The sequence below is a fragment of the Lingula anatina genome, chromosome 5 (assembly GCF_051362555.1).
Source record: "Lingula anatina isolate TDL-2025a chromosome 5, LinAna3.0, whole genome shotgun sequence".
NCBI classification, from domain to species: domain Eukaryota; kingdom Metazoa; phylum Brachiopoda; class Lingulata; order Lingulida; family Lingulidae; genus Lingula; species Lingula anatina.
Genome location: NC_141771.1, coordinates 20,744,697 through 20,772,384, shown reverse-complemented (window position 1 = coordinate 20,772,384; position 27,688 = coordinate 20,744,697). Strand labels below are relative to the sequence as shown.

Here is a 27,688-nt window from a genome sequence, read left to right as displayed (position 1 = left end):
AATATTACATAATGTTTAAAGACATAAAAACTAATGCAATTGCTTATGTGGAAAGAGCTTCAGGTGGATGGGAGCTGAAAATGCCAGTGTTTGAAAAAAAAATTAAAAAGAAAACACAAATATATATATATATATATATATATATATATATATATATATATATATATATATATATATATATATATATATATCCCAATGAAGCTGCTATTCAAACTTTTAATCTTGCTGTAATAACATGATATGAATAACCCCAATGTGTTTGAGGATAATAAGGCACTGTTATTCATCTATTTTTTTCTTTTGTACACTTATTTGCAATATTAAACAACATTTACCTGCATAATTATCACAGATTCCTAATTATGTGACACAGTTAAGAGAGCTTAACCTATGGGACTTTACTGGGAAATCTCAACGTGTGTTTTATGCAATCTTATTTAATGGGCACTTGGAAATTAATTAGGCAAGTGATTTTATAGCTCTACATTTAGCCTGTGACTACCCCAAGGGACAATTAAGACCATAAACAGTAGCCCCATATAGCACTCTATAGAGCTGCATTGCTTCCAAAACAGAAAACAATCACACTATTTTCCAACACAAACTGCACTTCAGTCTTATGAAACTTCTCAGTAAGTTTGAGTATCGTAAGTAACATGGCTTTTCCTTAATGGTCATTCCGGCAGCGATTTAAAAAAATAAGGTTTTCTTCAACTTTTATGCAATATAACATAATGACCATCAATTTTTATTAATAAAATAAAAGTATCATGGATATTCAGAAAATGTGACATGGAAAGGTCTTCAAGGCCATGGAAGTTCAGAGTCACACCTTCAAAATGCCAAAATGTAAACAAGAGATAACTGTACTAAAATGAATTTCTTTCCACTTTCAACACTTTTTTTCATGTAACAAAATAACCAATTTACTGCCATCTTTAAATGAACAACTAAGAAAATTGCTGACATAGGAAAAATACCAATAGAACAATTTTAAATGTCCAGTTTGCTCCATTCTGAGATTCTGAACATAGTGAATGATTGAATCTGACAAACTGTAAAGATATGAGTTTATTATTATTTCTATTTTTTGACACTTTATTACACAATACACAAAAACAGGTTTACCATCTTTTTTATATATTCAACTAACAACATTGTTAAGATGCAGAAAATGTCAAAAGAACACCTTTACATATTTAATTAGTTCACAGATGAGATTGTTAACATGCCTAAGAATTAAATCTGAGGAAAAAAACACTTATATACAAAAAAGGCATAACTTCACCAAAACTGAACCGATCGAGCTTATTTTCAAACTTCATCTGCATTTCATTTAGACTGATCACCCCTGTAAATTTCAAGACAATTGGCCAATTGATTTTCCTTGAAATGTGTTATCTGTATTGCATATATGCTGAAAAAATGAAAAAAGAGCATAACTTTCATAAAAATGGCCCGATCACGCTGACTTTCGAACTTGACCTGCGTATTATGAATATTTATCAGTTCTGTAAGTTTCAAGCCAAAAAGTAAAATGGTTTTCCACTTATCATGTTATCGGTGCTGCATATATGCTGAAAAAAGTGAAAAAACAGCATAACTTCCCTAAATATGGCCCGATCATGCTGATTTTCGAACTTGACATACGTATGATGAATATTCATCAGTTCTCTAAGTTTCAAGCCAAAAAGTAAAATGGTTTTCCACTTATCATGTTATCGGTGCTGCATATATGCTGAAAAAAGTGAAAAAACAGCATAACTTCCCTAAATATGGCCCGATCATGCTGATTTTCGAACTTGACCTGCGTAATATAATTATTCATCAGTTCTGTAAGTTTCAAGCCAAAAAGTAAAATGGTTTTCCACTTATCGTGTTATCGGTGCTGCATATATGCTGAAAACAGTGAAAAAACAGCATAACTTCCCTAAAAATGACCCGATCATGCTGATTTTCGAACTTGACCTGCGCATTATGAATATTTATCAATTCTGTAATTTTCAAACCAAAAGAAAAAACGGCTTTCCACTTATCGTGCTATCGGTAAAAGTGCACGGCGACGAAGACGGCGACGACAGACGCAGGTGATGGCTATATGTACAGACACATCTGTGTCTGTACATAAAAACAGTTTTCCACTTATCGTGTTATCGGTAAAAGTGCACGGCGACGGCGACGACGGCGATGGCGACGACAGACGCAGATGATGGCTATATGTACAGACACATCTGTGTCTGTACATAAAAATCTGTGATAAGCTCATCAGTTGACTGTGTCCAATGAAAAGTATCTTCAAATGACAATATATTTGGTTAAACTGAAAATAACATTGAAAAAATAGGCAAATCCCACGACTTAAAATAGTTAAACATTAATAATTTTGTCAAATCTTGTCCAATATTTCTGAAATTTGTACAAATGATGCTTAACAACAATAAAAATCTGTGATAAGCTGATCAGTTGTCTTTTTTTTCAATGTCCTAAATCTTACCATATTTCATGTATTGTACACAGGATAAGACATACTACTGCTCTTGGTGCTGTCTTTCATTGCCTGCTTTTTCATGGTAAGGGTACTCTGGAAAAAGAACAATATAACTGAAAGAACTGAAAATTACATTGAAAAGCCTGGCAAATTCAATGACTTAAAATACTTAAACATTAATAATTTTGTCAAATCTAATCAAATAATTCTGAAAATTGTACAAATTTAGCTTTACAACTTTAATAATCTGTGATAAGCTGATCAGTTGACTGTGTCTAATGAAAAATATCTTCTTTGGACAATATATTTGGTTAAACTGAAAATTGCATTGATAAGACGGGCAAATCCCATGATCTATTTTAGATTAATAACTAGATCATATACGGCAGCGGGACGGAAGTGAGTAATCCAACATGGCGGCCCCCAGCGCCGCCGCAATTGGCAATCCTTGGCTCATTCCGCAAGCTCCATACTAACCATACTTATTGTCGAGTGCGGAGACATCTGAGTAGTTCTGAGTGGCGCCACCGAGACATTTATAGGATGTAGTTTTACAGCAAAATATCTAGGAAAATATACATGTATGCTATATCCCTAGGGATTCTTTATTGATACACCTTCACAAATAAGGTACATTCAAAGACAGTACATCTAACTATAGCAGAGTACAAACAAGTAAATGTACATGATTTTGATGCGATATAGATGAATACGTGTTTAAAAATGGGCCGAAGTACAATCATAGAGATAAAACAGACAACTCCAGCTACAGATATTACGTAAATTTGCAGGATGTGGAAACGCATTTAGACCCAATTAGATAAATGTATAATAATACTAATAAATGAGTTTTTAAAGCGATATAAATAAAATGTGTAATGATAATCTACAGGCGATGAATTTAAATACAAACACTGAAAAGAGGACAATGTATTAAGAGAAGGTTTGTTCCCTTTGTTGGAAGCATCTATTTACAAAACGCATAACCATTCTAAGAATATTTAAGTCTTGAGCACCCATAAGAAAATTATACAGTTCATTAAAGCTACCTAGGGGTAGGAACTGCCCTCTGAAGGGATCACGTATTGAATCATATGCTTTGCACTCTAGCAGGAGGTGGAACTCATCTACTTTATTCAAATTGCAAAGTTTACAAAATCCTAGGTATAATACAATTAAAAAATAAAAAGATAAATTAAAAAGTAAATAAAAATTATATGCTATAATCCTAGTTATTATACGATTAAAAAAAAACAATTAAACTGTGTTTTGATTGGCACTACAACATTCGACTATCAGCCCTATAGCATCTCGTCACTAGGGACCGCCATGTTGGATTACTCACTTCCGTCCCGCTGCCGTATATGATCTAGTGCTGACTGCTAAAATAGTTAAACTTTAATAATTTTGTCAAATCTTGTCCAATATTTCTGAAATTTGTACAAATGATGCTTAACAACAATGAAAATCTGTGATAAGCTGATCAGTTGTCTGTGTCTTTTTTGTGTCAAGATTATTGGAAATTGATAATCAGAAGAATGAAAATTAACCAAAACAAATGTTTCAATATATATTCCAATGCCCAATGTACAAAGCAGACTGAGTCACCTTTTTTAGTAAAACCTCAATCCTAAAAGCTGATACAAGGTCACCAGACAGTCAATTATGGCATGAATTTAACAGTGCCAACAAAGATACTTTAGTATCCCTCTCCAACTTTATAATAAAATCATTCAAGAAAAGAAATGAAGTGGTTGCTCTGCTTGGTAACTCTTAGCATATCTCTTAAAATGTCAGTGTATGGTACCACTGTTGTGAGAAGCGACTCGGCAGTGGGACTGAACATGGCACATTATTTATATCTGTGAAACTTATTTACTTATCTATGTCTTATGTAATTGTCATTAATTGTAATTATCTGTCATCAAACTGGCTTTTAACAGCCATGTAAACAGCTATGTAACTGTAGTTCTCCCTCCCTTTAAGTTTGAACATATCCTTTTATGTAGCATATGCTTGTATCCATATCTTTATAGTATTTTTATGGTAAATTTATAATCACACCAAGGTTTATCTTAGATTATCTTAGATTATCTTAGAATATTTTATGAATAAATTTACTAGTACATATGTTCATTATACAAAGATTATTTTTTCATTCACAAATGGCTAGGCTACATATTTACTAATTAGACAAATGGTAATGCACCAATTGTATTGTGTCATCATTAATATATCATATATCATCTATCATATAATATATCATATCATGTACAAGGTCATGACAATCTATGTACCAGTACAGAAATAAATTGAATTGAAAAAATATTGCTATGTATTATTTATTCGCAAAGAAAACAACAAATGTGATGATTTTAGGTTGCTTGTTTAGGAGGTTGCAAATTACCTTCACTGTATAACTATCAGCTGGAACAATATATACCCATACAAGACTTCTCCTTACTATCAATGCCAGATGCAGATTACTCCTTACAGTGGGTTCTGGAATGGGTTGGTGTTAGCACAATATTTGACTCTGTCCTAAATCTTGCCACATATTTTTAATTGCACACGTGGATAAGACAGTTATTCTCTTGGTGCTGTTTTTCATTGCCTGCTTGTTCATGGTAAGGGTACTCTGGAAAGAGAACAATATAACTGAAAAAATGAAAATTACATTGAAAAGACTGGCAAATTTAGTGACTTAAAATACTTAAACATTAAAAATTTTGTCAGATCTAATCAAATAATTCTGAAAGTTGTACAAATTAAAGCTTTACAACTTTAATAATCTGTGATAAGGTGATCAGTTTGTAAAGTATGTGCCTCTTTGACCTAAAACATTATGCAACATTTTCGGCCACCCAAAAAGCCACACTAGTATTTCATTCAAGTGTGCGTTTACCCAAATCATTAAGTAAAACCATTTCCTTTTTGGTAGAAATTAAAATTTCAATTATTTTCATTTATTCAGCCCCTTTTGACAAGTACGTGCTTTAGGCACCAATTAGAAAGTCATTTAGCTGATAAATGAACTTTGACCACTAATCAACCATGACCTTGATGAGAGGACGGCACAGAAATACACCTTTGAGATGACCTAACCCGGTCTAGCTTCCCCACCCAGTGTCCGGGGTTTGGACGTGCCCGACCTGGGGTTCTGAATTAGGGCATTTATTATGTTAATAGCTTTTGGGTGACAGTGCTCAGAGTAAAATACTTTTGAATTACTCACAGATTAGTATATAGGGCTGGGGTTTTCCCCCGGTGAATAGAATAACTTATGCAGAGAGCCATACTGGACAGTGAAGTACAGTGCAGAATATTGTAGTGTTTAATATAGAAGAACCACAGTTAGCTTAGAAGGGCAGATGTAGAAGAAATAAAACTCTTTCGTTTAACCCCAAAGTGAACGTCTTGGGTTTTTGTACGAAGACCGCGCCAACTCAACACCGTGCGGCCGAACCGGGCAATCTTGAGTTACGATTGCGCATTGTAAAGGGGGTGGAAACTTTACAAGTGGCGAGCTTGCCAGGACTTCACTTTGGGGAAAAAACAGACAAAGTGAGAAACTAAGCAGTAGGCAAAATGAGTCAAGAGCAATTTCAAGTTCTTATTGAAAACCTCAGGGGCCTCGGGGAACAACAGCAAGTCGAGAGTGGATGACAGGCACGCAGATGGGCAGAAGAGGTTGAAAGAACTGCCCTGAAAGATTTAGCAGACCTGTGTTCCATCTGCGATGGATCAGTTCCCTCCGAGACCAGAGATTGGCTCGACCAAATGGAGCGGGCCATTACTAGAGGTAGGGACACGATCCTTAATTGTCCCACGCGACTGGCGTTAAAGACCACAAGAGGTGCCCTGGCAGCAGAAATTGATTACTGCCTACAACAGCAGAATGATTATTATGGTACTCCTTGGGATATCTTGAGGAACCATATATATGTAGGTCATTCCTCTCACCCGATGAGGCGGCATGTTTAAGAGCAAAAATAGAACAAATGAAGCAATCAGCATATGAGAACTGTGCCGCTTATAACCGCAAATTCAGAGACCTAGCAAGAAAAGCATACCTTCCCCCTCGCTCTGTGGATGCAGAGAGACAGCTCGTAATTTGTTATGCTAGAGGACTGACCCCGGCAGATCTAAGAAAAAAAACTGATCAAAAACGCCTGGCCCAGAACCTTGGATGAGGCCCTCGCCTACACTGATAATGCTGAGGTAGGTGCCCAACTGTACAAAACGGTAATGGGCATGGAAACAAGATATGAAGAGCCGATGGAAGTCGCAACGCAAGGGATGCTCGAGAAAGTAGAACAGCAATTAAAAAGAATGGCTACGAGAATAGCAAAATTAGAATGTGGCCTGGCCCCGAATCAGCCAGCCAGGTTCCGACAGAACAAACAAACACCCGCAAGAACACAGAGAAATGGAACAGTGAAGTGGACCGACGACGGCAAACCTGTGTGCTTTCACTGTGGAAAGATTGGCCACCTTCACCGTGAGTGTTACCAAGTGAAGGCCCAGGAAAAACAGCAGAATAATTTGAAAAAAAGCTAGCAAGTGCAAGAGGTGGACCTGACCCTCGTGTGGCCATTAACATTACTATATCAGGAATTAAATGTCACGCACTAATTGATACGGGGGCCAGTACTAGCCTCTTGCACAGAAAACTATTTAACACTTTATGCAGAACTATGAATAGACCTAGATTAATCAAGCCTTTAAGTGTCACATATGGAGTGACAGGACACCCAGTACCGGTGAGAGGGAAAACAGAGAACAAGATAGACCATGCTACAGTAGTAGACGTTTTAGTAGCTGACCAAGTGGACTATGACATGATAATTGGGAATGTCACGCTACTAAGAAATAATGGAGTCATTAATTATCAGCGAGGAACCCTGTTATGGTGTGGAAAGAGATGGCCTTTGACCTTTTACAAAGGTAAGAAGCAAACTAACTCTGTATCTGCTGTAGCGTGCAAGGCCCCCTTGACTGGTGTGGACTGCGTTGATAAAGTGCTGAGAAAATATGATGAGGTGTTCAGCATAGAGGGAGAGCCACAAGGAAAATTAACATTACAACCAATGAAAATAGACACAGGAGATGCAAAACCCATGAGACAACGACCCTATCGAGTACCTTTAGCTAAGCGGAAAATCGTCGAAGCAGAAATAGAAGAAATGCTAAGGCTAGGGATAATAAGGCCCAGTTGTTCTCCTTGGAGCTCACCTGTAACTTTAGTTCCTAAACGCGATGGAACTACACGATTTTGTGTGGACTATAGAAAATTGAACAAAGTGGTGACTAAAGATCCCTACCCAATACCATTAATTCAGGACATCCTGGACCTGATAAGTGGGTCAACACACTTAAGCACGATTGATTTACGTGCCGGATACTGGCAGTGCCCCATAGCAGAAGAAGACATTCCTAAGACTGCTTTTGTATGCCATTAAGGATTATATGAGTTTACTCGGGTTCCTTTTGGTCTTACATCATCTCCCGGATATTTCCAACGCACGATGGACTATGTTCTACATGACCTAATTGGACTGGTGTACTTGGATGACATAACCCAGACAGCCTCAGTAATCTGGCCCATATCTGGCCCATATCTGGCCCAGATCTGGCAACGTCTGGCAATATCTGGGCCAGATTTTGCCAGACACTTGCCAGATCTGGGCCAAGTCTGGCAAAGTCTGGCATTTATGCCACATTTTGCCAGACACTTGCCAGATCTGGGCCAAGTCTGGCAAAGTCTGGCATTTATGCCACATTTTGCCAGATGCTGCCCAGACTTGGGCCAGATATGGTACTTTCATTTTCATTTTTTTTTTCTATTTATTTATTTTTTATGGACTATAGTGAGCTGAATGCAGTGAACTGACGTCATTTGATAAATTTTGATTTAATTTATCTCTCTCTCTTTTCTTCAAAGTCCCCTCATAAGTGTGCTATTTGTTTAATTTGACTTGACATTTGAATGAATTCACTGTTCTAAAACTTTTTTGAACTACTCGTTCCGCTGTTTTAAGATTCCGCTTTTTATGATAAGCCGGTCAAGGACCCGGATGTAGCGTTTCTTCTAAAGAGTTATGGATATGAAAAAAGCACAAGCTTATCAAACTGATACAATTCGTTAAGTGATTTGATTCGTGATGCGATTTATTTCGAAGGCATCAACACTGGCGATGAGGATTAACACTAGTGCAAAACTGTGAGACAACTTTCTTTGAGAAAATGGAGGAAAAATGTGAAAATACGAAATTCGAACCGTACAGAAGTCCGGAGACATTAGGGTCACGCTCGACGTGATGGCTAGACAGTTTTAAACTCTTCGCTGACGGAGAAGGATTGATCGTTTCAGAACCAACGGACGGCATGAATAATGAACAAAGCTAGAAAATTAAAAATACATGACAGAGGAGACGCGCGCTTATGTTGTATTCAGCAGGGACAGGTGTACAAGATATTTTCAGGACTCTCCCAAACACAGGTTAGAAACATGAATATACATAAGACAGTTAACGCTTTAAATGAAATTGGAACACCAGAAACTGTGAGTATGATGAAACCGAAGTCATTTGACAAACCAAGCCAGTCTTAACATTACGAGTTTAGACATGAAAAACGAAGTAGAAACTCCCCGACTGAGAAAACATGGAACGTTGGATCACTTTGCAAAAGTCTGCAAAACTGAAACTATTATTCATGTAAATGACAGCTTTGAACATGATAATCCAGGAGTGCATATACATTTGGTGTGGGAACCAATGCAATATACACAGAAGACATGGAGGAAATAGAGGAGGTGTTAATCTCAGTGTATTACCAGATTCAGGTGCATCATGTAATATCATTGATGAAAATACATGGAGAATTCTGAAATCCAAGAAAAATAAATGTGGCTCTTGTGGAGGACCAGAAAACAAACAGTATTATTCATACACGTCTGAGAAACCTTTAAAAGTGAAGGGAACATTTGAATGTGACGTAAAGGCAAGCAAAGGAAGAGACCAGTAGTAGTGAAAGGACATGGGATTTGATATGAGTTGATTAGTTTTGAGAATTTTCAGTGTGGTTTAAGGAATAAAAGTTGGAGTTCATATGCTATTCTGCAAATGTTTGAAAAGACATTTTAAAGACTGAACTGTCAATTAACATGTTTTTAAAGGACCGTTTCTCTCCAAGAAAGGAAGGGATGTTGTGTTTTGACTTGACATTTGAATGAACTGTTGTTAACTTGGTAGAGTTACTTGTTCCATTGTTGATTCCTTTAATAATTATAAGCTTGTCAAGGAAAAAATATTTCCCCCTCAAACTCCTCCCCCCCCCCCATGTATATGCATAATTAATTACAATTTTTGTAATTTGTGTTAATTCAGATTCGATGAGCAGCTTTGTGTTGAAAAAAAAATTGCTGTTATAACTGTTTTCTTTACATGTATGTAAGTGACATTTCCTCCTGTTAAGTGTCTGTATATTTGCCTTTTTGCAGTGTAGTTTTTTTTTTTTTTTTTCAAACATACATTGTTTTGTACAAAAAGACAAGGAGTGGCCCTTAATTTGTTACATGTTAGTTGCCAGCAAGGTTATATAATGTGTAATAATTTTGTTTAGGGTTTTAGCACAGAATAAATACTTGAATTTTGAATCTTGTATGTCTTTTTTTTATAGTAATCTTAATTGAATAATTAAAAATAATTTTAAAAAAGAAAAAAAAAACAATCTGGGCCATATGTGGTCCATGTCCGGCCCTAATCTGGCCCACATCTGGCCCACTTCTGGTCCACAGCCGGCATGCCATACCTTTGCCAGATATTGCCAGATCTGGGCCGACATCTGGCCACATGAGCAAATGTGGACTGGGCCAGATGTGGCAATGTCTGGGCCAGATCTGGCCCAAACATTGCCACATCTGGCCCAGATCTGGCAAGCCATACGTGGGCCATACGTTTTGCCAGACGTTGCCAGATCTGGGCCAGATGTGGGCCAGATTACTGAGGCTGTCTGGGAATTGTCTTTTCCAACGGTCAAGAACGATTGAAGAAAGCAGGCCTGAGAATGAAACCTTCAAAATGCGAATTCATGAAGACTGAAGTGAAGCTACTGGGATATGTCGTATCCGAGAACGGAGTGCGTAGTGACCCAGAAAAATTGGAAGCCATAAACAAGTTACCACCCCCACGCACAGTCAAAGATGTGCGGTCATTCATCGGTATATGCAATTATTATGCCAGAACCATACCCGACTTTGCCAAGGTTGCCGAACCCCTGTATCGACTAATGAAAAAGAGGCAAACATTTCACTGGGGAGAAGAACAACAAACGAGTTTCAAAAGACTAAAAGAACTGTTATGCTCCAATCATGTCATGGCCTACCCCCGACTGAATGAGCCATATAAGTTGTATGTGGATGCATCAGACTACGCGATAGGAGGAGTTCTTGTCCAAAATGACGAAAGTGGTGTGGAGAGAGTCGTCCAGTACTATCGCATAGCCTGTCAGGACTGCAACTAAGATGGCCGATCATTGAGAAGGAAGCGTATGCCATGGTGTACAGCATCTCAAAGCTACGTGCATATCTATATGGTTGCCCGCTGACCGTTTACACAGACCATAAACCACTGAAATCTTTATTCACCAAAGAAATGAGGAACACCAAAGTACAAAGGTGGGCTATTCTCATGGAAGAATTCGGTGCAAAGATCGAATACATTAAAGGAAAAAAGAATATCAGGGCAGACGTGATGAGCAGATTACCCAATCCACCTTCAGAAACAATAGCCACTTTCGACACCTCCCATTGGATTGACCCAGAATGCATCCCCGATGAATATGCCTTGAGACGTGTACCACTGGAAGCAGACGACATTGATCCAAAAGAACTTTTGATACAACAAGAAGACGAATTCAGAGAGGAGTTTAAGTTAGCTCTAAATGAGGATTCGGAATATGAAGTGCTGAGCGGCCACCTATATTCCATTAAGAGACCAACTAGCACCAGCGCCATCTACCCACGGATATTGTTACCATCGCCATACCGTGAAAACGTGATTAAACGTTGTCACGAAGAGGTGGGACACTGTGCCAGTGGTAAAACTCTTGACAGAGTACGGCAGAGTTACGTATGGCCCGGAATGCGTGCCGACATCCAAGATCAGTTAGATCGATGTGCAACATGCAAAGTGCATATTCCCCGACAACAAGGTGCGGAGTATGGAGAAATGCCTATGCCAGCAGCCATCAATCAGATAATTGGGATGGACCTAATTGGCCCATTTGTAGAATCATCAAAAGGAAATAGGTACTGTCTCAATCTGATTGATCACCTCTCAGGATGGGTAGAGAGTTACCCAATTCCCAACAAGACCTCCGAAGCAGTGGAGTCAGCGCTCACCAAAGATTTCTTCCCACAATTCAGATTTCCGGAAGTAATTATTACCGATCGAGGAAAGGAATTTTGCTCTAAAGCTTTTGAACATTTCCTGTCAAAGGTAGGTGTGGAACATAGACGAACGACCAGCTACTCGCCGGAAGCCAATGGTAAAACTGTACGAGTAAACCGTACCATCAAAGAAATCCTGACGCGATTGCTCAACAATGAACCACACAGGTGGGAAGAGAAGATGGGCAGCACATTAAAGGCCTACTGCAACTCTGTGAGTACCGTGACCGGCTATACTCCATATTTTCTGATGTATGGACGCCGTGCCAGATTACCACTCACCAAGTTGCTAATGCCTTCACCAGCAACACACCCGCTGAATGGTCGACTACAAGATATGACTGAAGCCCTACAGACAGCTAAAATCAACCTAGAAAACTCCCGGAAGTACAACCGTGCACGACTGAATGCCCGAGCGAATGCGGAGCAACTTCAGATCGGCGACACGGTAATATTAAAAGCACAAGAGCGCCTGACCTTCACCAGCAGTTGGGATCCACAATATGAGGTAATCAATAGGCAAGGCAAGGTCTATACCATTCGTCATCAGCAGACTGGGAAAGTTTTGACAGTAAACAGAAATAAATTGTGTTTAGTAGACCCCAACATATCTTGGGATGACGTAAAACACAGACCCAGAAGACCACCACCGGCACGCCCTCCACTGATTCCATTTGTCATCCAGGATCAAAGAGAGCCACAAGAAGATCAAAAGGAAAGGCAACTACTTAACACCATACCTGAGCCAAGTAGCGGCACTCCTGCCGCAGGCACAGAGGGAGACACATCTGAACTAGAGTGGGATCACTCTGCCGAAGTCGAACCCAGACAAGAGTATCGTCAGCCGACACATCAGTACAACACCTGGTACAGAAAAAGGGCGAGAGAATGGACGGAGAAAAGAGATATCCCGTTGGGTCCCAAATTCCCCCACCTCAAAGATATCAAGCAAAAACATCGTTGGAGAACATCAGAGATGGAAGGACGAGGGGACAACAAAAGAAGACACATAGACGAGGCTATGGACTTACCCTCGCTCTATTACTCCTTATTGTAGGATGGGCTAAAGCAAATGACATAAGCCCACTAAGAGACGGACTGCTAATCACTGGGAGAGAACCAATGAGGATCCAAACCATTGAATGGACCCTCTTGGTAGTGATAGACCGACCCACATTCAAACTGCCAATAGAAGACACCCTGAAGAACATGCAAACTAAAATAGGTACGACCTATCAAGATGGTTGGATTGAACCTCAAGACCTGTCGCAGCTGGTTCTCCGATTGCAGAAAGCTCGGAGAGCGTTACTGAAAATGACTACCATTGTGAATTACCACCTAAATTTGCCAGAGATTGAGAATCCAATCGCCGTTCGAAATGGCCAGCGAACCAAGCGAGGACTTTTTTAATTTTGGCGCAGATCTGGGAAAATCCATTTTCGGCCTAGCTAGAGACGAGGATGTTGAAGAATTGAAGAACATTGTTTTAAGTACACGAAGAAATAACCAGGTACTCGTACATCGAATTAACAAGCTCATCTCAGTACTAAATCACACTGTGGACACCATTAACATCGGACGAAGACGTCTCAATGACATCTCCAACTATCTGAATATGGTCGTCACCAACCGCTTTAGAGACTTAAACCGATTTGCTAATGTCACCAGGGTTGGTTTGAATAAGATGTGGGCTACCTACCAGCTAGATCGAGCGGTCTACTCTTTCGAACAGCTTGTAAGGGACTACAGACTACTTTTTGAAAAGTTCAATCGTCAAAAGGCTAGTCTGGAGTTGGGACGCCTGACAGAAGAACTCCTGCCACCGTCTCAACTGTTAGAAACACTTGCACTGGCAGCGGACAATGCAACAGATGTGTTGATAGACCCGCTACAGTGGTATTATGAACACATTACGGTCTCCCCGGTGTGGGGAGGGAGCACCTTAATCTACAAGGTCAAACTACTGTTGATCAGCCAGGAGGAAGCGACCAGATACGATATCCGGTCCTTCAAGCAGCCATACAACAACACAGGGTTCGCTAGCCGAGTTGTACATGGTGAAGCCACTATCGGTATAGTAGAGTGAACCGGAAATGTGTTTTACCCGTCTGGCTGCATTGGCTGGAAACCTTTGGTGTGTAGGACCGGCGCCGTCTACATCCGAGGTTCAGAATTATGCTCCAGAGCCATCATCTCGCACAACCATGCGCAGTGGAGTGCATGTAAGGTGGAGCTGACCTCTGGCAGTGGCATTTCCACTGCCACAGAAATAGTCTTGGGCGAATACGTATTGGTAACCTGGGGAGAAGAGGTGACGAAGCGATGCCACCGTTCACGACCGGTCTCATACCCGCTCAAGGCAGGAACCTATCTTGTGACGCTCCTGGCTAAATGTACGATAACAGGAAGTAACTTTACCCTTCCTGGTATAACAGAGAAAGCAGGTCGAGTCTCACTCAGATCTCAACTGGTAAACGACATTCCATCCCTCAATGTGCACGAATTGATACCATCAGGAATCATCGCAAAAAGATTGAGAAATCCAAATTTTCAAAATCTTGAACCAGTTGCGCACCTTCACCTAGCGCCACTGATTGAGCAGGAACCGGACTTTTGGTCTGCACCGACCAGCGGAATGTCTGTTACGTACGTTGCGGGGATTGTCATAGCATGCATGATAATTCTAATTGTTCTTTGTATCTGTTTGCGTCGTCACCGCAAACGACTTTGTTTTTGTGCCCACCGATACAACCGACCAGAACCACCAGAACCAGTGCAACTGAGAATGCTGGCGGAAACTGTACATCAATATGAAGAACCCATGGACATTGACCAACCGACACCTGGAACATCACGTGGAACGAGGCGATCAACAGAGTGTCCTAATACCCTGGAGATTCCACCACCGCCAGAGTGTCTAGACGGAGAGGATGGAGCACAACCCCAATCCCCGAATGGGTATCTCACTATGAGGAAAACGGAAGAACAACCGTATTCCAACGCAAGGAACAATACGACAGTTCTCTATACTGTCCCACCGGCCAAACGGTCGCGGTATTATGTCTAGAAAACATGGACACGAAACGATGCATGAATATGGAAGGAACTATACATGGAAACAGAACTATGAATATACATGAATATGGAATGTTAGAATTCCATAACAATTAGGAGCATAGACTTGTGTAACTGTAATGAACATTGAATGAATAACTAAAGAATTATTAGTATTAAGTAACCTTAGAAACATATATTCATTTTGGTAGAAATAATTGGAAGACAAGATGGAACTTGTCTTTTGGGGAATGAAGGTGTAAAGTATGTGCCTCTTTGACCTAAAACATTATGCAACATTTTCGGCCACCCAAAAAGCCACACTAGTATTTCATTCAAGTGTGCGTTTACCCAAATCATTAAGTAAAACCTTTTCCTTTTTGGTAGAAATTAAAATTTCAATTATTTTCATTTATTCAGCCCCTTTTGACAAGTACGTGCTTTAGGCACCAATTAGAAAATCATTTGGCTGATAAATGAACTTTGACCACTAATCAACCATGACCTTGATGAGAGAACGGCACAGAAATACACCTTTGAGATGACCTAACCCGGTCTTCCCCACCCAGTGTCCGGGGTTTGGACGTGCCCGACCTGGGGTTCTGAATTAGGGCTTTTATTATGTTAATAGCTTTTGGGTGACAGTGCTCAGAGTAAAATACTTTTGAATTACTCACAGATTAGTATATAGGGCTGGGGTTTTCCCCTGGTGAATAGAATAACTTATGCAGAGAGCCATACTGGACAGTGAAGTACAGTGCAGAATATTGTAGTGTTTAATATAGAAGAACCACAGTTAGCTTAGAAGGGCAGATGTAGAAGAAATAAAACTCTTTCGTTTAACCCCAAAGTGAACGTCTTGGGTTTTTGTACGAAGACTGCGCCAACTCAACACTGTGCGGCCCAATCTTGCGTTACAATTACGCATTGTAAAGGGGGTGGAAACTTTACAAGTTGACTGTGTCTAATGAAAAATCTTCTTTGGACAATATATTTGGTTAAACTGAAAATAACATTGAAAAAATTGGCAAATCCCAAGGTTTAATGAAAAGCATCTTCTACAGACAATATATTTGAGAAAACATAAAATGACACTGAAAACACTGGTAAATACCATAGCTTAAAAATGTTAAATGTTTATAATTTTGTCAAATCTTGTCCAATATTTCTTAAATTTGTACAGATGATACTTAACAACAATAAAAATCTGTGATAAGCAGATTAGTTGTCTGGGTCTAATGAAAAGTATCTTCTGCAGACAATGTATTTGAGAAAACATAAAATGACACTGAAAACACTGGTAAATCTCTCTCTCAAGTGCCTTGTCCCATTAGGACGTTGGCGATCATGGACTTCCACCTCTTCCTGTCCTTTGCGGTCTTCAACAGGTCTAGCTCCGCTATTCCTGTCCATCTACTTATGCTTGCTGTGTATGTTAATCTTTGCCTGCCCCTGCTTCGCTTTCCATTGATCTTGCCTGTCACACTAAGATGTTCCAGCTCTTCCTTCCGCATTACCTGTATGCTTTTTAGAAGGAAACGCTTTGTTCCTACTCTCTCCAACACTTCCTGATTTGTCATTCTCACTGTCCAAGATATTCTCATCATTTTCCTGAGAAACCACAACTCTGCCGCTTCTATTCGTTGTTCTATACCTTGGGATGTAGTCCAGCATTCGCTTCCATAAGTGAGAATGGAAAACACATAACAACTCAACATTCTAATCTTTGTCGTCATAGAAATTTTGTTGTTCTTCATTATGCTACCCAGTTTGCCTATCAATGCCAGATGCAGATTACTCCTTACAGTGGGTTTCTGGAATGGGTTGCTGTTAGCACAATATTTGTAGGGGAGAAAAGCTGTTTGGAGAGATTTTTTTCTGAAACATAAACAAGGTGGCGGCCTACACTTCTTATTGCTATTCAGCTACCGAAAATGCACCTAAGATTTATCCTATCCCATTCCCACTAATGATTAAACAATTACAACTGTATAAAGACCCAACTTTCCTCATCTAATACTACAAGTATAAGCATTTGTACTGAGTGGGAAATATTTTTCGTTCAATTTTTATTCTGCACACACCACCTCGTGAGATAGTCGTGGAACTAGATACTTACAAAGTGAGACCTTACATCATAGATGTTGCAATCTATCTTAATATTACGCAAAGTAATGAATCTAAACTCTCTTACCTGTTTTCTAGGACCTTATTCAACATCATATTCCACGCCCCCTCCCCCCCAAAAAAGGGACACCACCACCAGTCTTATGCTTGACAAGCTTAATAAAATGCAATCAACAAGAGTCCTCAAAATATGCAAAAAAAAAAACATACTAAAAATGGTTTTCAACTTGCAGATCTTCAAATTGACCTGTATTTTCCTAACATTGATCACTCCTGTGATTTTCTAGAAAATGGGTGTATTGGTTTTCCTTAAGAAAACCTAGGGGCAAAACTTCATATCTTTGCTAGTTTTGAAGATATGAGGGGCAAGAAAATTTGCAAAGTTCAGTTCAGGGTGAAAAAGAAGGTCAAAGGTCAATTTCAGTTTAGGACTTCCTATTCAAGTTCAATAGTAACTATTGACATTTTTTTGCCATTTTTGGAGATATAAAGGCCCGAAAACATCATAAAATGTAGGTCAAATGTCAATTTCAAGTCACAGTTAGATTGCTAGTATATGGCTTAATTCCTATTCAAGTTCAGCAGTAACTTTGGGCGTATCTCTGCCAGTTTTCAAGATATAAGGGATACAAACTTTGCAAAGTTCAGTTCGTGGTGAAAATTAGGTCAAAGGTCAATTTCACGGTCACAGTTACATTACCAGTATATGACTTCCTATTTAAGTTCAATAGTAACAAGGGCATATGTCTGCTAATTTTAGAGTATTTCACATTTTATTTTCACCAAGAGATGGGTACCCAGGTCCTTGCAGTCTAGGAGGAGAAGTGGTAACGGTGACTTGTATCCCACGACACCCTGCAGAGCCTTAATTACGAGACGGGTCGGGACTAAAACCATGAGTAATGCCAGCGTACATGCTGGTGGTACTAATAATTTCATTGTTAGTAACACAGTTTTCTTTACATAACGTTTATGATGGAAGTGTACAAAGTAGTTTTTTTGTCAATTTTGATGCAATATTACAAACTGATTAAAAGTGAAATTACCACCAACTTAAATATCTAATATAAATAACATGGATGTGTAGAAAATTTGATTACCATTCAGCTTCATGCCCATGGAGTTCCAAGTCTGACAGTGAAAATGCCAATAAATTTCACAAAAACAACAACTTCAGAAAATGAAGCCAATTAACACTGCTTTTCCAACTCACACTGCATTATAGTCCTAATTACCGTAAAAACACTTATTGTGTCTGTATATAAAAATCAAGATATATTACCAGTATAGCTTCCCAGTCACAAGAACTTTACTGTAAGGTGCTGCCCCCAAGCAGATGAAAAAAGCACTAAAATGCAGCAGAGGGGAGGGTATGCAAAACTTACTGCAGGCAGTAAAATATCACCTTGAAATGGAAAATAACACACCAAACTAAAAGAAAATTAACAAATTAATTCCTAAAACTCATTAAAAAAATTCAAACAATCCAAAATAGAGGAAAAACCTCAATTTTATCTTATATGTAAATCTTCTTGCCTCAAAATTATCAAATTAGGCTGACCAAAAAGTGATGTATAACCTCCATGTCTCTCTTACACACACACACACACACACACACCAACTCATCATAGAGATTATATGAAGACAATGTAGCATGACATGATGTATAAATTCCATCTTTCTCTTGCACACACGCAAACACATACACTACAGACACATACACCAAGTCATCTTTGATATTAAATGAAGACACAGAAGCATGACACAATGTTATAGTTATAAATAGATTTCTCCCCCAGTCACATAGGCCTGCATGTTATGTGGAGCTTTAGATTAATTGTAATGTTATGACAATACTTGATGAGCTGAACACTTGTTTCTTTTATATTTCTTCTGTTTTTGACTTTAAATTAATACAACTTTTAATATCAGCATGATTTCATTCCTGTATTTGGTTTACTTTTTTTTAAATATCAATTTTGAAGTTTTGAAGCTTTTAACACTTAACTCTCTAAGGCAAGAAAGATCCACTCATTCGAAAAAAAGACCCCCCCCCCCCCCCCTTTTGAAATTGCTGGCTATATACGGGCCTGCCGTGAGATGTGTCCAGATCACTGGGGTCGCTACTATGCTACAGCAACCCCTAACTCCAGCAATGGTGATAAAGCAGACCTTGAAGGCATGTGTGGTAGAAATGCAAAAGGACACTGAGCCAACACCTGTGAAATACCACATTTTAGATGGTGATTCACATGCACTAAAGGACTTAATTCCAACCTACCTCACAGGCATCAACAAGTAACAGCCCTCCATTGTTACTGAAATTTAAAGACACCCATCACCTCAGTCTTGGACAGAATTCATGTGCACCGGCCAAAGTATCTTGGAGCTCTGGGATGTTTTCTAGACAACTGAAAATGGACAATTAAAAACTGATTAACAGATTCAGTGATGATGTTAAGCAGCAGTGTGCTACGACATTTTCACTGTAATATCAGCAGGCCCGTAGCCAGGGGGGTTTGGGGGGTTCGAAAGAAAGAACCACCCTTTTTGCTGGGAAAAGGTCCACCCTGGGCAAAATTTGATCTATATGTACTTGATGATTTTATGGTAAAAGGTCCACTTTTTCAGAAAATGAACGCCCCCCTCCCCCCTCCTCTGAAATTGCTGGCTACGGGCCTGATCAGATGTGAACATGATGGTTAAAAAAACTGACCTATACCACTGATGCCATGATAGAATGTTACAATGTGAACCATAACTTGTACAAAAGAGGCAATTAAGTCATTCACCCAGCAGGCATAGTCACGTTGGATCAACGTTGAAAACAGATTGATACGTTGAATTGCCGTTGATCTACCTAAATTCAACTTAAAATCAACGTTGATCCAGCCACGTCAAAACACCGTCATAATGTGATGTTGACTCAACATTGTATTTTGGTCATTGACACAACCTTGCAGACATGGATTGTAATTTAAAATATTAATTATTGAAAACATGATACTTTGTTTATCAATACTGTAAATAACTTTATCAAAATAATTTTTAAAAAAGTGTTTTAAAGTAAAAGTGACAGTTGTTTTGTGTCTTTAGTGAACCAGTGAATTTTCTTAACTTGTTATTCAGAAATACATTCCAATAAACTGAATTCCTTGCAAGGTCAGCTAACACTAGGATGAATAAGATGCTGTAAATATGATGGAGTGAAGTTAATTATGTTGACAGTTCTCGGTACCCTGTTATAGATAGACAGGTTGAGGTAACTGTGACTCTGTTATATATATATATATATATCTAAACCTTGGAAATTTTAACTTAAAGGCCATACATATATACCCTACATATATTTAGCCATCAAACATGTCCTACTGCTAAACACATCCAAGCTAAAAGGGTGTACCATGCTTAGGTACAAAACCTGCTTAGGAGCTAAATGCGTTGAAAAAATCAGACAAAGCAGGCACTTGGATGTTTTTACAGTGTACGTTATAATTGTGTACCTGTGTTTTGTACCAAAAATAAAAACTTTTCAGGTCATTTTAATGTCTTTTTATGCAAGAATGTTGTCTAACAACTGGGGTTGATACAATGTTGTTATCTGACGTTGAGCCAACTTTCAAATCCAATATTTATCCAACATATTATCAACATTATGGTTCAATGTTGTTTCAACGTTAAAACAACATAATTTGCCCACTGGGTCACATGCCAGGGTACAAAAAGGTACCACTGAAACAAGCCCATGCTACCAGAGGGCTACAGGCTACATATGACTGATAAGGATAAAAACAAATTAAGACAAGCTATTGGCTACAAAATAGACAGAAATGCAGTACATACTCTCTCAGCAATTTAATAGTAACAGCCAGAAGCAGAAGCAGTAAACCACTGACACTAATACATCAACAAAGCCAAAATGTGTCGCAACGTCAAGGAATTTCAGTGGCAGAGTAGACACACAGTACAGCTTCTGGATCATACTGGGGCCATCCTTGCTCAAAATTCCTCTGTTCGTTGCTAGCTGAAAAGTGAACATGAACAAGTCAAAAGGAGAAAAGACTAAAAAACAAGTCAAATACATGCAAAACAAGAACTGTTCTAAGAAAATAGAAAACGTAGGACTCAAGGCCAGAAAAAGTTATCAGTACAGAAAAGGCATGCCACAGAAAGCTATTAGATACCATCCAGATCACAGTAATAATGAACAATTTGAATTTGATACATACCCTGTTATCTGTTATTTATTCATTAAATTGTTTTTTATGGATTGGGGGTGAAAGGTAGGGTTGATTTTAAAGTAACACTTAAAAGATGGGGCTAATGTTCAGGGTCACACTTAAAAAAGTGGGGTTAATTTTACGTTAAGGGTAAGGGTAAGACTTGGGGCTAGACTTAGGATAAGACTTAGGGCTAGGGTAATGATTAGGGTTAGCCTTAAGGACCATTCCCACAGATATTTAGTATAAACAGTATACCTTACCAGTATAGCCTCCCAGTCACAATAACTTCACTGTAAGTAACACAGTTTTGTTTTCATAACATTTGTGGTCGCAGTGCACAAAGTAGTTTTTTGTCAATTTTGATGCAATATTACAAACTGATTAAAAGTGAAATTACCACCAACTTAAATATCTAATATAAATAACATGGATGTGTAGAAAATTTGATTACCATTCAGCTTCATGCCCATGGAGTTCCAAGTCTGACAGTGAAAATGCCAATAAATTTCACAAAAACAACAACTTCAGAAAATGAAGCCAATTAACACTGCTTTTCCAACTCACACTGCATTTTAGTCCTAATTACCGTAAAAACACTTATTGTGTCTGTATATAAAAATCAAGATATATTACCAGTTTAGCCTCCCAGTCACAAGAACTTTACTGTAAGGTGCTGCCCCCAAGCAGATGAAAAAAAGCACTAAAATGCAGCAGAGGGGAGGATATGCAAAACTTACTGCAGGCAGTAAAATATCACCTTGAAATGGAAAATAACACACCAAACTAAAAGAAAATTAACAAATTAATTCCTAAAACTCATTAAAAAAATTCAAACAATCCAAAATAGAGGAAAAACCTCAATTTTATCTTATATGTAAATCTTCTTGCCTCAAAATTATCAAATTAGGCTGACCAAAAAGTGATGTATAACCTCCATGTCTCTCTTACACACACACACACCTGCAGATTCCTTACACACCAACTCATCATAGAAATTTTATGAAGACAATGTAGCATGACCCGATGTATAAATTCCATCCCTCTACTGTACAGTCTACTTCTACTGTACATTATTTAATCATTCCAAAAACTATCATAGAATTCACTGGCCAGGATTCATACAGGTACAGACACATAAGAGCAATTGGCGTCCAGTGACTTTTCAGGCACTAGTTCAAGTAGTTTTCAAGGATTTTTTTTTAACTAATGAGGGCAAGTTATACACTAACACAATTGTACATACCAAAGGAAAAAAGACTCACTTCATTTAAACTTTGTATTTTTTGAAAATTGACGATGAAAAGTACTAAAGATGCTTTAAAAGGTATTATCTCCATCTGTGAATTATTACCTCCGCCAAGGAGGTTCTGTTTTTGGTTCCGTTAGTTTGTCTGTCTGTCTGTCTGTTAGCAACATTACAGAAAAACTTATGGACCGATTTTGATGAAATTTTATAAAACTGTCAGAAGTGGGCCAAGGAACAGATGATAAGTTATTGGTGGTGATCTGGATCATTAATCAATCAATAATCAAAAATCAAAATGGCATTGGGTGGAGACTTTGCTGCCGTGGCGGAGGTCTGCACTGTCAGAGTGCTTTTCTAGTTGTCTATGCATTCATGTCAAAAACTACAAAGTTTGAATTAATATTTTGACAAGGACCAAAACGGTTAAATGCAAACCTTTTTCAAGTTGAATAGCAATTTCAAGTACTTTTCAAAACCTCAAACAGAATTTAAAGTGCTGGGCTAAAGTTGAACACTTTCCAAGGCTCTATGGATCCTGGTGCATTAGTAAATTATAGGAAAATACAAAATTAAAATATTTACCTGTCATTCTTTGCTAGTGGTTACAAAATGTTGAATTTGACCAAAAATTTCAAACTTTCTCTGGGAAGCTATAATTTTGTGATGTGATAGCTACACCATCACAGTTTATCATTTCATCAAAAGGGAAACAGCAGATGCCCTTGTCAAGGCACACAGGAGAGTTGAACAGCTATACCCACCAAATCCATGATGTGTTACACTGGGAGATATATTTGGCACAAACTAATGAAAGCCGAATGGAATGTTTTCAGTTTTAGTTTAAATCATAAGGGGGTGTTGTCTCAATGCTTTAAAACTGGTTTTGAAGAATTCAATCCACATTTCATAATTAATCAAAATGGTGAATATGTGGGTTATGGTAACATTATTGACACATGAACAAAAATTTTATATAATCATGTAAATGATAATAATATTTTAGCTATAATCCACACACACTTCAATCATGAAGGGAACATCACTCTCACATGCTTTTAAATTGGAATTGACAAACAGAGGATAAATGCGCATATTTTGTTTACTGTAACTCTCCCAGCAGACAAATGACATTGATTCACCGTTGAATCAATGTTAATTTTGGTGGATCAACGTTGAATCAACGTAGAATCAATGTCATTTGCCTGCTGGGTCTGTTACATGGGACACACAATGAACAAAGTTGATCTAAAGAATGTTCCAGATTGTAGTTTTTTTTTTCAGAATTATTATCATTTTTTATTATTTTAACACAATAAAGTTCAGTTAAATACAAAATTTAACAAAATGAAGTTCAATGTAACACAAAGTTCAGTATTATAAAATTCTTTCTGACATCTGTGGACCACACGGTGATATCTGCTCTGTGCTCACCAAGGCATCCACTCTTGGGATTCTGAAAAAAAAAAAACATACAAAGAATCTGTTTACTCTGATAACGAACTATGGGTAACCTAAGATTACAAATAGTTTATTGCTTATTCAAACAAAGTACAGTGCATTATGAGTGGCAAACAGGCATTTCTGGGACACCTATTTCATCACCCATTTTCGGTGCTTCATTGTGTCTCTGTATAATGTAAGTGTTGCGATTAATCCATTATTGCTGTTTTTACAGACGGTTAAGTTTTAAACGTACTGAATACAGTGTAGCAGCTTAATTTAAGACAAAACTAAAAAAAGTCATTCAATTTCGATGATTGAGTTTTCCAGAACAAGAGAACATGAATACGGTGTCACCACATTACCATGTGACACAGACGAAAAACAGAAGTTCAGAAGAAGTCACCTCACTAATCGAATGGTAAGAATCAATCGGTACACATATAGACCTATGTTGAAACTATATATTGAGGAAAAATGAAATGAAATTCAGTATTTCTCACCATCATACAAAGAAGATCCCTATAAATGGTCCCGTAGCGGATAAATTGAGGGAATTACACGTGTGCCCCTGCATCCGATCTTGAGATCGTAGCTGCGTTACAAGTTATTCGAATGGGACACGTGCCACTTTGAACTGACTTTTCAGTGTGCAAAAGAAGCCATTTGTGTGTGAGACATCATCAATTAGTGGGTATGGAAGCAGATCGCTATTGATGTATTATTTTCACGCTGCATTTTAAAGTAGTCTGATAAAAATCAATCTCTGAAGTTTCAGCGTAACTAAGGTTACATGGGACACGGTGAAGAAAATTCAACCTTGTTGAGCAAGAAATGTGAAATTCTTAAGAAAACTGATATTAGCTGCATGGACTTCGAATTCGTGACAAAAACTAACCGACAGACTACTTTGGATGCACTGAAGAGTTTTAATATGGAAAGATAGGATTAGATGAAGTTTTCATTGGGCTGGGACACATTAGCTACGGTAATTTTGTGACTTCAAATAAATTTTTATTTAAATAACCATGTGCACATTCTGTTTATCATATCTTCTTGCAGTAGGTGTATTTCCTGCTTCAATTATTCATTCAAAACCTAAACAAACTGTTCATAAAAAGAGGTAGGGTCAGAATTCCACGCCATTTTGACCGTATTTTCGCTATATTTTTTCTTTTTCTCTTTTTTTGCTTTAATAACAGCATCCTCCTTGCTCATGCATCTTCTCTGATTTGTTATTGAGACATACACAACAATGTCATGAGAATTTCATTAGCTATCTAAATTTAAATTACATTCTTGTTATGCTGCACCCCCCCCCCCCCCAGTGTACCACTAGCAAAGAATGACAGTTACATGCTCACTTCTTATTCTGTCTCTTTAACTTTGCATTTTTCTTTCTAATTTTACAAAAAAAAGTCTTCTTTTTCAATCCAGAAATCAATGTTTTCAGATTACTTGCCTCTTCCTTAGAACATTCCTGACCTAGCTTCTGGCTTAGATTTTTGAAACAGCTTAATGGTTATGTACTGCCCTTATGTACTGCCCATTTAAACTGTGCTATGTATAGTTATTTGACCTGACTGAGCAAGCTGTAGGCAAACTGTTTATATCAAACTGACAGTTAAGATAAACAAGTCAATAGCTTGAAATGAATTTGGTATATTGAAGTTAATTTTAATCACAAGTCCGACTTAAAATTGATGCTAACTATGAGGTTTAAAATTTATATATTATGCAATTGTATATTATAATAAGACTTCAATCATTTGTCTGATTTCAATAATAACAATAGCAATAATAATAAATATAATATTTTCACAGCATTATTAAAAAATATAAATCTGTTCACTCAGTTAATTTTTATAGGTTATGGTAATGTGCCCCGAATTTCGAACGGTTCTTAAATTTTGAACGATCTTAAAATCAGCCGTCTGGAGTTTTTTCTGGGCCATGAATTTCGGCCAGTAAGCAATTTTGTGCGATCTTGATTTTTATGAATTTCGTACACCTTAAAATCAGCCATTGGGCTATTTTTTAGCGCTCATAAAGATCTAACGGTCGGCAATGTTGCCCTAGCATACCTTTACCTGAGTACTACATGTGCAGCCCAAGGTGCAAGATAACGATCAGTACAGTTAGTTTAGGATGCTAAACAACAACGTCATCACCATTCATTCAGATAACAGGAGAATCTATTAAAGGTACATACAAAGTCAATTTTTTTGTCATAAAAACCAACCAAATGCCAGCATATAGTTTCAAGTAGTATAACTAAGAGAATTACCAAAAGGCATTGTTTAATTTTACCCGAAAGTGATGTTTGAACAGATTTTTCTGCTAGCATTCTATGCTGTATGTCAATGGGGCAGAAAAGTAGGTCACAAAAGTAGTTGACAACCAAAAATTTTAAGAAAGGAGCACTCTAAAGCTCTTTTATGGCTGATCGGGTGATTTATTCAGTTTATCCCTTGGCATGTCGAATTTATTAGAGTCGTATAAGAAACTAGAAGAAGTGGTTTACATGTGTTTCTGGGAATCCACGCTCCACCGATGCTCTGTTCGTATGTACATTTAAGAGTTGGGCTGTTGTTTCTTTACAGCAGTACTCAGTGTGAGATAGCAATCGGTATTTTTGCTGAGGCACACAATAGCACTGTTAACAGTAGAGACTTCAGTAACAGAACAAAAGAAGCAATATTAAGCGCTGCAATAAAGATTACCATTATTGCTTTCTTGTCTCGCTCAGATCCTTAACGATCTCCTGCTGACGATCTTCTGCTAATGAAGTCCCTTGAAATGTACAAATGAAATGAAAAATATTTTTAAAAATTATAAATTTCAATGTGGAGGGAGGGTTAAAAACAAGCGAGAACGAACTCCGGCTGAAGATCTTCCCCAAACGAAAGCCACTGAACGAATATGAGCTTTCTCGTTTCGCTCGACTGACGATACGAAAATTGCAAAGTCTCTTTAACAAATATGAAAATTGCCTCCTCATCTCTCTCGGATTGCGAACGATCTCTCGCTGAAAATTTGAAAATTGGCTTTTTGTCAAGTAGCTTTGTCAGTTGCCATGCGTATGAAGGTCCGGAAGGTGTCCCCTTTCACAAATTGGCGGTTAGTTTGCTTAGAGTGTTTTGTACCGCATGAAGGTCACTCTTGTCACTGCTGCATATGGCGTGGAATGTGTATCTTAAAGTTAATAGAAAAATTTTATGATGTTTTGTAAGCTTTAGGGAGTAGTTTTGTCGTGACTGAATATCAGCGTACACTACAAAGTAGTACCATTCATCTGTGACGCATCATAAAAGCTGGGTACATCAAATTACTTACAATTAATGTCCTCGGCTGTCCCGACAAGCCATCATTTTTCAAAAAAAGTCGTAAGCCGTCTAGCCACCTTTGAAAATATAGGCCGTCCGGTGATGTCAGTGGCTTTCCAAATGATGGCTGAATGGTTTGCTGGGAAAAGCCTTGCTCATAACACTATATTTATTTAACTAGGGGCTTACTGACACAAACTTTGGACACTTATAAAGATTGTGCCTGCTTGTAGCGAGCTACATTCTGAATAACGGTGCGGTACTGCTGTTTGATATGGTTTGTTGTACTTATCCTGAGTTCTCAAAAAATAATTTGAAAAACAGAAAGCT

At 38.1% G+C, this 27,688-nt stretch overlaps 1 long non-coding RNA gene across 1 annotated transcript in view; it reads right to left on the bottom strand.

Moving 5' to 3' along the window:
- Nucleotides 1–2,493: 2,493 nt before the first annotated feature.
- LOC147761864 (uncharacterized) overlaps nt 2,494–27,688 on the bottom strand; it is a 38,728-nt gene continuing 13,533 nt past the window's right edge. The window contains exons 7-9 of the long non-coding RNA XR_015334876.1: nt 19,405–19,534; nt 4,896–5,126; nt 2,494–2,581 (exon numbers count right to left, since the gene is read on the bottom strand). This is a non-coding gene — a long non-coding RNA (uncharacterized LOC147761864). The remainder of the gene's footprint in view (nt 2,582–4,895; nt 5,127–19,404; nt 19,535–27,688) is intronic.